Source organism: Triticum dicoccoides, chromosome 2B (genome assembly GCF_002162155.2).
Source record: "Triticum dicoccoides isolate Atlit2015 ecotype Zavitan chromosome 2B, WEW_v2.0, whole genome shotgun sequence".
In the NCBI taxonomy this organism is placed as follows: domain Eukaryota; kingdom Viridiplantae; phylum Streptophyta; class Magnoliopsida; order Poales; family Poaceae; genus Triticum; species Triticum dicoccoides.
Window position 1 is genome coordinate 483,499,384 of NC_041383.1, and position 11,334 is coordinate 483,510,717.

Consider the following 11,334-nt stretch of genomic DNA (forward strand, 5'->3'; position numbering starts at 1 on the left):
CCCGCAAACACGCTACATACTTCCTGTATCGGTCAATCTTCCTCTCCTAACCACCTTAGGAAGCTATCGGCCCAACACACGTTCATTCTTTCTCTCCATGTTTAGATCTCTAAGTCTCTCAACTACACAACCCCTTTTTCCACTCTGTTACCAAATGTATTTACCTCACACACCTTCCATTGCACCCCATGTCGAGCTCTCTCTCTCTCCCTCTCCCTCTCACCCTCTCGTGCTAAATACATGCATTGCCTATCTAGCCCCCCAACCTCTCGTGCACACGCACGCACATTGTCTATCTAGGTCACTCCCTCGAGACCGTCTCACTCTTTCTTCCGCACGACGGGCCACACTCTCTCAATCTCGCTCTCTTTATCTGAGTCTCGTTTAACCTCGTTTTCTTTCACACACAAATGATATATCTCCCTGTTCGGGCCTTGATCGACACACTCTATACTCTCTCACGCAGATTGTCTATCTAGGTTAGTCCATCCAAGCCGCCCCCACTCTTTCGACCTCATGGCGGGCCACTCTCTCTCTCTCTCTCTCTCTCTCTCTCTCTCTCTCTCTCTCTTTGTATGTCTCGATTGACCTCGCTCTTTCTCGGACAAAAATGATATATCACCATGTTTGAGCCCAATTCGACCTATTCACATTGTATACTCTATCACACACATTGTATATCTAGGTCACTCCCCATCTCACTGTTTCGATCGCACGGTGACCCTATGTGATCGATTGACCTTGCTTCCTCCCACGCACAAAATATATCTACACGTTTGTGACTGGATCATCTCTCAAGCTCTATCTTACAACCCTCACCCTTGCCAAAAGCTCAATCGGACAATATCTCTCCAGAGCATATATAGATGTTCAATGAATGTCGGACCACACTCACTTTGTCTCTCTATCTATATGTCTCTCGATTGACCTCGCTTTCTCACACTGTATCTTCCACGCATTGAAGCTACCTCTCCATCCCTCGCAAAGCAACGGTTTTTTACATTGCGAGGGGCACTCCAACCTTGGATTAATTTGTGTAGGCATTTATTCTGGTCGGTTTAGATTATATTTTTGTAGCATTCGGCCCACAACTACTCCAAACACCGTTGCAACCCCCGCAACTCCCCTAGTTGATTTCCCTCTGGCTCGTCCATCGCTCTCTCGCATGTCCTTTCTCGCCTTCAACGTTGCACCATGGTATTATTGCAAAAAACTCTGTTGTTCTCTTTAATTATTACAAATAAGCTACAAAACTACACACCGATAGTCCACTTGGAATGGAACAAATTTTGACCCACAAATTAAAGTGCTACAAACTACACTCCGAGGGGCCCACATGTCATGAAACAAATGTGGACCCATATACAAATTAAAAAATAAAGGACGTGGATCGAACATGCGACCAGGGCCTTCAAGTCGCACGTCAATAGGCAACATATGTAGAATAGCAATGTTTGTTGTACCCCCCATAGTTCACATAATGTTTTTATATTACCACAACATATTTAATGGATAACATGTAATATTATTTATAGTACTATTCGCCTTTACTTACTGGTGGGTTCCATGTGTGCTCTCTCTCTCTCTCTCCTCCCCTTCTGTGTTTAGACGCATGGGCAAACACGAAGAACTCGCGGGCGATGTTGCCGTTGACCATATCTGGACGCGTTCACAAGTTACGGCACCAGTTTCACATACTAGCAGCACCTAGTCAGTGTGTATGTGCAATGCACGTTAATTTGGAAGTATATATTAAGTGCATGCAGATATTAAGTAGGATATTATTTGTGTGTTATTATGCGATTAGCACTATTTTTGACATGAAATTAACTACATGCTAAACGTGTTGAGCGCTCGACATTAAAGCAGTCTAGGTCCTTAGATGACAAGGAATACATGTGGCTTGATGACATTTTATATTTAATTTGATACGACTCTAGCAGAACATTCAATCGATCAAACCATAGATTTCGTTCAGTGTAACTCCGACTTTAAATTATACGACGATCGATATAAAATAAACGGAAATGATAAACATTCGGATTTTAAGCATGGCAATCCGAACGTTTTTCATGGCAAATTTAGATTACACGGCGGCAGCGGGGGCGTGTTGCGGTGGGAAGCGGCTCCTCTGCCGTGCTCTGTGTGTCGTCGGGCCACTGACCGACGGCAACGGCGGCGTCTTGCGCCGTTGTTGGCGTACTCTTGGACATTGGCCTAGCTTCAAGGAAGGCCAAAATGTTCTGGACTTTGGACCGAGTCAACTGGCGGGAGGAGGCGACTCGTGTTGGTGCAAGGAAGCGGTCGACGGCGGCCATCCATGCCGCTGAGGGGGGCACTGGCACCCGCACGGGGACAGGCGCTGTCAACGGTGCGGCGGAGACATTCATGTGTATGGGCACCGGCACGGGCGTGCGCGTCAGTGCACGCGCAGGCGCATGCGCTGGCAGGTGCGCGGGCGCGTGAAAGTCGGCGGGGACCTCATGGAACTCCGTGGGATCAAGCTCATCGACAATGTGCGGCTCCCAGCCCATCAATGCCACGGGGATGGGCGCTGGCGTAGTCGGAGCGACAGGAACCAGAACGGGAGCGAGGACAGGCGCGACGTCTTCCCGCAAGGCCAGTTCAAGCTCGTCCCAAAGCGCCTTATGTTCTTGAGACTCCGGCTGGGTGTCTTCCTCAGGAAACTGGAAGACTAAGGGCAGACCATCATGATGCGGCATGGCGTACGTTTAGGTCAGGCTAGTTGGAGGTAGACGACAGGAAAATCGGAGAGGAAGAGAGAAGATTGTAGCGATACCGGGTAGTGCGGGGTTGATTTTAAACTGTGGCACCGGCGACATTAAAAGTGGGAGCCGTTGGGACGAAGGTGGGAGGCGGAGCCTGGTCAAAGGGCTCGCCTCCCGGTGAGCCTGCACAGCGGTCTGCTCGCACGCCTCCCTGTCAGCCAGTACAACGGTCTGCTCGCACGCCTCCCGTCGACTCACACGCTTGCTCGGACGTCACCTGCCGGTGAGAAGCGGGGACTCGTGGAGGCACGTAAACGCCCACGGTTTCAACAGTGAAAGCGTTTGCCTTAACGTGACAGGTCTTTGTTCCAAAATACTTTGGCTCTTCATTTGTGCAACTTGTCATAAGAAGCTTGTCTCAAATTGAAGAAAAAACTTATGAAGTAATATTTGTGCCATATCACGTGACCATACTCAGTTTCAAGAATTTATTCTCACTTTGGATTTTTTGAAATTTAATATCCAGGATTCGAAACAATATCATAACCTGCATCATGCAATAAATTTTCAAGCCGCACATATGGCCTGTTGTATTTCTTAAGAAAGGAATTGGTCAAACATTTTGCTTAGTTAGACTTCAGACAAGTTATATATGCAGAGTAAAAGGATAATCCCTCCGTACCAGTGCATTGCCTGATATATTAACTCAAGTACTAGGCATGAACAAACGGGCTCAATTCTGTGCTCATCCTGGTGTAGTAGTAGTACTAGGCAATGCAGTTGACAGGTAACCTTGACGAGCGGCGACCGAGGGAATTGAACCGTGCTCGGCACGGTAGGTAACATTGTCTAGTTACTAAAGCATCCCACCGTTGTTCATCGGTAGTCATTATGGACCGGGGACATGAGGGGAATTTCCTAGGGCTGGAATTCTGACCGCCAGATATTTTGACTTGAAACACTGAGGCTCGACTGGTTGGGGTTGCCTAATGTGCGTACCACGCACGCCACCGAAGGACACGAGCTCGGTTTTTTTTAGGATCAACACGAGCCAAGGTCTGGCTGGTACGCCGTTGGGTCCTACCATTAGAGAATACGAAAGGAACCTTTTAAATTGCCGAACGAATCTATGTGTATTACAATGCCCGTATTTTCCTTGCAAATACTAATCTCAACGTGGTAATCGATTTATGACGAGTTGTTGAATTAGAGTGAGTTTGTGATATAGTGATCTCAACGTGGATTTCACATTTCATGGTATCCCTAGTAATTTTTCCAATGCAAATTCAAATTTAAAAGATGAACAATATGGAGGTGAGAAAACTTTGTTTGTATCAAGCATATGACCACACACACACAGAGAGACACACACGCACGAACACAACAACAATTCAATAAGTATAGTGCATCCATTTTTCCAAATCATGCATGTATGACACGAATTCAAAAATACTCCTTCTATTCCTAAATATTAGTCTTTTAGAGAGTTCAACAAGTGACTACATATGGAGCAAAATGAGTGAATCTAGACTCTAAAATATGTCTATATACATCCGTATGTGCCAGTCCATTTGAAATCTCTAAAAATACTAATATTTAGGAACGAAGGGAGTAAAATGTAAGACATGCATGGTCCTCAGTTCAATATTTAAAATGAACATGAAACTGAAACATGAATATTAAGTCTAGTACTACAGTACATGCAAATGTTGTGTTTAGGCAGAGCTATGATTGTCGGGGGTCAACCCCTCGACCTTAGATAAAAGTGTGGAGCTCTGTTTATGGTTGTTTAGATTATATTTGTCCCCACCCTCCCAACCACCGATTGGTTGTGCACCCCCACCTCTCCTCCCCGGGAGAATATCATGTGCCCCCATACCTTAGATGCTATATGCCGATACGAGTTGCTTGGAGCTTGTAGATCTGAGATATATCAGCTCACGTGATGTGTCTTAATATTTTTAGAGGAAACCTTGATGAGTTTGAGAATTGCACACAATTTGTACAAAAACTACTCAAATGCCCTTGGATCCCATATCCAACAACCTCGAAGCTCGTATCACCGTAGCATCTAAGATGAAGGAGGACATCATATTCTCCTGTGTGTAACAATATCATGTGCTACCACACCTTAGATGCTTTGGTGATACAAGCTCTTCGGAGCCGTTGGATTTGTGACCCAACACCTCCTCGATGGTTCGAATGGTTTTTTGCAGAAAAGCCCCAAAAGAGTTCGGCCACTTCTTACAAGAACAAAGACTGCTCAGATGCCATTGGATCTCAGATCAAACGACCTCGAAGCTCGTATCACCATAGCATCCAAGCTGTGACAGCACCTTATGTTTTCTTGCACGGGAGAATATGAGGTGCTCCCACATCGTAGATCTATGGTGATACGAGTTCACTGAGATCTAACGACCCACAGTAGGAGGTTTGAATGTTTTTGCAATATACGACTGAGAGAGTTTGGGGAATGCGTAGAAAGTACAAGTACTACGCATGTGCCATCTGATCACTGATCATACGACCTAGATGCTCATATCACCGTAGCGGGTAATTAAGCTATGGGGAGCACCTAATATGAGCAACGGGGAGCCGTTGGATCAAAGATGCAGTGGCACACATGAGGCCTGAATGTTTTATTTGCAAAAAAACTTTGGAGAGTTTGGAAATTGCGCATAATTACAAAGACTACTCCCAAGCCATTGGATCTCACTTCCAACGGTGTGAAAACTTGTATCACCATAGCATCTAAGCTGCGGGGTGGATGTGATATTCTATGCCGCTGTCATTTTTGTTCGTAAACTTGCAAAATACGTGTAACTCGTGTCATTACTTGTCTAACCGTGCAAAGTGTTTGTTCAAAAAAACCATCCTACACTAAAATATCAGAACAACACACGGGGGTCCCACTTGTCATTATCAAATTTGGACCTAAAACTAACAAATCTGAAAGACGAGATTCGAACTGGCAACCTAGACTACAAAGCATAAGTCGGTAGCCTGAAACAACAACGGTTGTTGGCTTTGTCCCATAACTTGATTTTATATAGTATTATGTTGAGTAGAGTAGAGGGAGTGCCTCGTCAACACGTGCATGACTGTTGACTCACTTACTGGTGGGTCCCAGGTCTGCGATCTCAATCTCTCTTCTCTCCATCGTCTAACCTTTGCATGGGCACACATGAAGAGCAGTGCTAGCTTACCGTGGTGTTATTACAACTAAAAAAAGCTTGGAAAATAGAAGAATCGCCTAGAACAAGAGACGTTGTGGCTGTTCGAGACGGAGCTAACCACATCTATCCTCCGTGCCATGTTTGCATGATGAAGCTGTGTGGCTAGTGGGGTGTTTTTGACCGACTGGCTGGGTCCCGAGGTCAAACCATAGGTACTACGTCTGATACAGTATATCTTTACACGCACATTTTCCTCTGTGCCGAGACATGGCACACCCTACCGCGCGGCTTCGGGGTCCTCTCGGGTGGTTCACGCATATATTCTTCCTGACATGGGACGCCCTACCGCGTTTTTTCTAGGTCCTCCTCGGTCGTAGCACCGAAGCAAGTAAATGAGTCGTCAAATCACGAAAGACCACCTTTCCCGCCGAGTACATCAGTGAAGCACGGTGGCTAGCTAGTTGGGCTAGTTCGACCGATTAGCTAGGCCGCCGGCACATTTGTTTTTTCACCCCTTTTTTTATCTACTTGCCGGCAGGTAAATTTAAATATCCACCGCGGTGTTGCTCTGGTGTTTAGGTGCGGCAGGATTTTTAATTTTATGATTGACGGGAGCAGGCGCGGCAGGATTTTTAATTTTTTGATTGACGGGAGCAGGCGCGGCAGCAATTAGTCACGATGACTCCGCCTGTAAAACCCACTGCTCCCTGATTTGAGAAGTCGTCGACTGGTGTTTTACCGTGGTGAAAACCAAAAGATTTCCCACTCCTCGGCTGGCTCCCTCCGCCTTCCCGCAGATTGCATTGCCTTTCAGCCGTTTCGCCCCCTTTGCTTCCTCTCCCCATTGCTTCTACCTGGTGCCATGGCGGCGCAGCAGATCACGGAGTCCGAGGTGAGGCGCCTGACACAAGAGCTCCATGCCAAGGGTGCGGAGCTCACGGCCAAGGACGTGGAGCTCCGTGAGCTCAAGGAGGAGAGGAGTGCCATGCTCCTCCGTTATATGCGGGAGTTCATGGAGCTTCAAAAGAGGCAGGCCTCCACCACAAAGATGCTTGAGGCATCGGCGGTGTTGCTGCAGAAAGCGGGAGATACGATAGGCCGTCAGGGGAGCCGGTTGGAGCGCAAGCAGGCCGATCGTGACGAGGTCCAGGATCGCCTCAGCCACTTGGTGAACCAAGTTGCCACACACGTATTGCGGCTGCGCGATGCCTACCGTCGTGCTAGCACAACGATGCCGGCCGTCGGGCTAAACCCGTTCAACCACCTATATCTCCGAGGAGCTGAGCCGTCTCCGTGCGATGGTGGGGGCTGAGCTGGACAAGGAGGGGTTGCAGGCTGCCGTCGCCGTTGCCGGGCGAATCCTTTCAAGGCTCCATCACCGGAATCCAGTCATGCCATTGGACGCCGTCTTTGACGAGGTGGCTCCCGTCGACCGGGAGCGGGCTCTGCAGGCGGTTGCACCCTGCATCACCAATGTCGTGCGCCTCGAGAAGTAGAGGGACTTCAATGGTGTTTAGGCGCCCTCTTCATGGGCATGTCCATGTATCGGTGCAACATGACCATTGGATCAAACTCAGACGGTGCAGATCAGTCACTGTAGCACAAAGCGTGTGGGTGCGTTTGGTTGCATTCACATCTCAATATAGTTGTTTCCTCTTCGTGTATTTTTGTTAACCTACTAGTGTGGACTCATGCACCCTTCATGCACTCTGCCAAACACCCAAAAGTGGGTCGAGAAGGGAACTTTTGCTCCCATCCCGTGCACCCTTCATACACCCTGCTGTCGGTGTCAAAACCGGCGGATCTTGGGTAGGGGGTCCCGAACTGTGCATCTAAGGCTAATGGTAACAGGAAGCGGGGGACACGATGTTTACCCAGGTTCGGGCCCTCTCGATGGAGGTAATACCCTACTTCCTGCTTGATTGATCTTGATGATATGAGTATTACAAGAGTTGATCTACCACGAGATCGTAGAGGCTAAACCCTAGAAGCTAGCCTATGACTATGATTGTGTATATGGTCTATCGACTAGCCTGGCCTCGGTTTATATAATGCACCAGGGGCCTAGGATAACAAGAGTCTTAGCTGAATACGCCGGTGGGGAGGAGTCCTTGTCTTGATCACCAAGTCTTGTGGAATCTTCCTTGTATGCGGCAGCTGTCCAAACTGGCCCATGAGTATACGGCCATGGGGGTCCTCGGCCCAATCTAACTGATCGGGGGACGACGTGGTGAGTACCCCCTAGTCCAGGACACCATCAGCAGCCCCCTGAACGGGTCTTCAAGTTGGGAACGCTCCTCGATTCTTCCGAATTGTTCTTCATCTTCGGCCGTCGGTATTGAAAACTAGTTCAACAAATCTTCTCATCTTTGATCTTGAGGATCGCTGAAGTAAATCCGAGGAGTTTACACGTCGGGTATCCGAGGAGCCCCTTTAAGTTTCCGGCCTTTATCAATGCCTTGTTATTTTTATGCCACACCTCGGGTTTGAAGTTGTTCCCGGGAGGCAGTGTCCTCTTGCGTCCGAGCTACAACGCCGGACTGCATTCGAGGTGTCTTTTGCAGCCGAGCACCAACGCCGGACTGCTTCCGAGCTCCAAGGCTGGAATGTATCTGAGCTCCAACGCTGGACTGTGTCCAAGCTCCAACGCTGGAATGTATCCGAGCTCCAACGCCGGATTATATCCGAGGTATCATAGATCACCTTGGTTTAAAAAGGTCTGAAGGAGTTTTAGCCAAGCTTAATGTCGGAAATGCCCGGTATGGAGCCAGCCACTGGCGCCCGAGCTTTATGCCGGACTACTTCCGAGGTGGTGCACCACCTTGGCCATGGGCTGATTTTTATGAATTTAATTCCAAATTGTGTAATGTAATCTTCGACGAGATGTATGGCCAGTAGTCCTCAAGGTGCGTGTTGTCCTAATATTCGGGATGCACCTGAAGGAAAGAATCAGACCGCTGACCCTAGTAGCCCCGTGACTCCGGTCTATACATAAAATCAGCATGAGGATCAATTCCCAGCTCGGCAGCATACCTAGGAATAAAAACGCGGTGTACAAAGTCCTCGAGACTCAGGTTGGGTGCAGCCGACCAACCTGAGGATAATAATCTCCTTGAGAACTATATTGCACTTTAAATTTTCTGCATTGGATTGTCAATGCAGTAGCCCCCGAGCCACTGGTCGGGTGGCAACACCAGATCAGGGGATCGATGTACCCCTTTAATATTTGTAAATGATAAGCACGAAGCCAAGTAGCCCTCGAGCCTTAATGTGGGCACGGGTGGCCAAATGAAGGATTGATATCCGTAGTAAAGTCACAAATTATGTGTAATGATTCTATGTATGCAAGTACTTTACATCATTAATGCTCGGATCCGCATTGTAAAAAACTTTGTTGACTGACCATCGGCTTCCACCTCCTTCGCCAGCAGCCGAGGAGTGTTTGTCCTACTTTATAAAGCCTTTATGAGGGCAAAGATTTACGAAAAACAAGGCAATCCGTCCATACGGTTTTATAAACAAAGGAACACAGAGAGATATGTTATATTACTTTTTAACATAAGAAACATCTTCCAAAGAAAATAGTCCCACTATCGGTTCCTTTCTTTGGGTTGTCATGCTAAGCGTGATCATGAAACCTCAGCTCTGATCAATGTGGGGGGGAAATATTGAGGATTTAGTTCGGGGAAAGTTCCCAAACTCTATGGTATTAATGAGCCAAAAAATTTGCTTCCGACATTGCCGACCAATGCGATCCTTTAAGATTGCTAGCTTTCGGCTTCACCCAGTCTGAGGTACTAACTCGGATGACCCGGTAGTAACAATCGCAGAGGTGCTCCCTTTACAGCGTAGCCGAACAATCAGGAACGTAGGGGTAAGCACAGGAGACAGGCAACCCAGCTTGGCCAAAATCTTAAGTCAAATTGATGCATATTTATGGCTTTATATAACGATAATTACAGAAGGCAACACTTGTATAATGAGTACAAATGTTGATGATATATACTTATTTTGACTCCATTGCGACCGTTTAGCAGTTGAAAGTGGCCCATCATCGGCTTCTACCCCTTTGTAGATACTACGCAGGGTGTTTCCGCAATAACAAGACAACCCTTAGCCGACGTCTCGGTGCCCGGAGGTGGTTGTGTTAGCGGAAACAAGGCAATCAGATATCTTGGCTTTATAACTTTCACTTAGTCATAGGAGCTTCAAACTGGGGAAGCTAGGTACGAGCCCTCGGTTAGTGTTCGGTGACAGCAGAGGTCAAGCTGTAAACACTTCGGCCAATGTTATGAACGGCTCATCATTTAACACGGTCATCGGATCGCTAACCAGTTTGCGCTTATTGTGACAGTCAGTTTTCGGCTTTCTCTACTGAGGTGCTTAACCATGCGAGCTGGAAGCACAATCACAGCGGTTCTCCCGTTGCACACCTAGCCGAACAAAGCGGAACGTAGGAGGCAAGCACAAGAGCCAGGCAACCCAACTATTGACTGAAGACACAATTCGAAACCGATGCATATATAGCAACATCCGAGAATGTTTTTGCCGAATCTCTAAAGGTGTCTGGCATTGCACTGTGAGACTTATGCGAAAAACACACAAATAGTTTAAAAGTGCCGAAAGCTTGGAAAACCAAAAACGCCAGTAAAAACATGACGTTCGAGCAAGATCAAGTGTTCGGCGCCAAGCCGAAAATTGGAAAAAAATTGTGCTTCTGTCGACCAAGAAGAAAACACATTTATAGCTCATATAGAAATTTTAAGAGCCCCCAAGTGACTTGGGCAAAAGGATTTTATGTATAATGATTGTATGTACCGAAATACTTGTATCATATTTGTGTTCACCCGAACTTTATACGCGTCTTAACCGACCGTCGGCTTCTCCCTCTTCGGTCAAGGACCAAAAAGTGTTATGTACTCCCACTATCGAGAATATCGATGGTGTTTCCGATAACCAGGCAATCAGGCCATAAGGCTGTAACAGACAAAGCACGCTCATGGAACTTATGCTATATTACTAACGAAGTGTAAGAAGCATCTTCGAAGAAAATAGTACCCCCACCGATACCTTTCTTCGGTTGCTCATTATTACTATGAGACTTGTGCAATAGATGTTTTGTACTCATGAGTTCCGTTGTGTGCCAACCATTATTGAAAATAGTAAGAGCGCTAGCTTTCGGCTTCACCCAGTCTGAGGTCCGGCTCGGATGACCCGATCGTGACAATCGCAGAGGTTCTCCCTTTACTCCCTAGACGAACAATCGGGAACGTAGGGGTAAACGCAGGAGCGAGGCAACCCAGCTTGCAAATCGCTTAGGTCAATATGGTGCATATTGTGGCGTAATACACGAACAAGGAACGAAGCCATATAAGTATAATCATATGCAAGAGGAAAAGCTCCATCAAGGGAGCCCCCAAATAAATGGG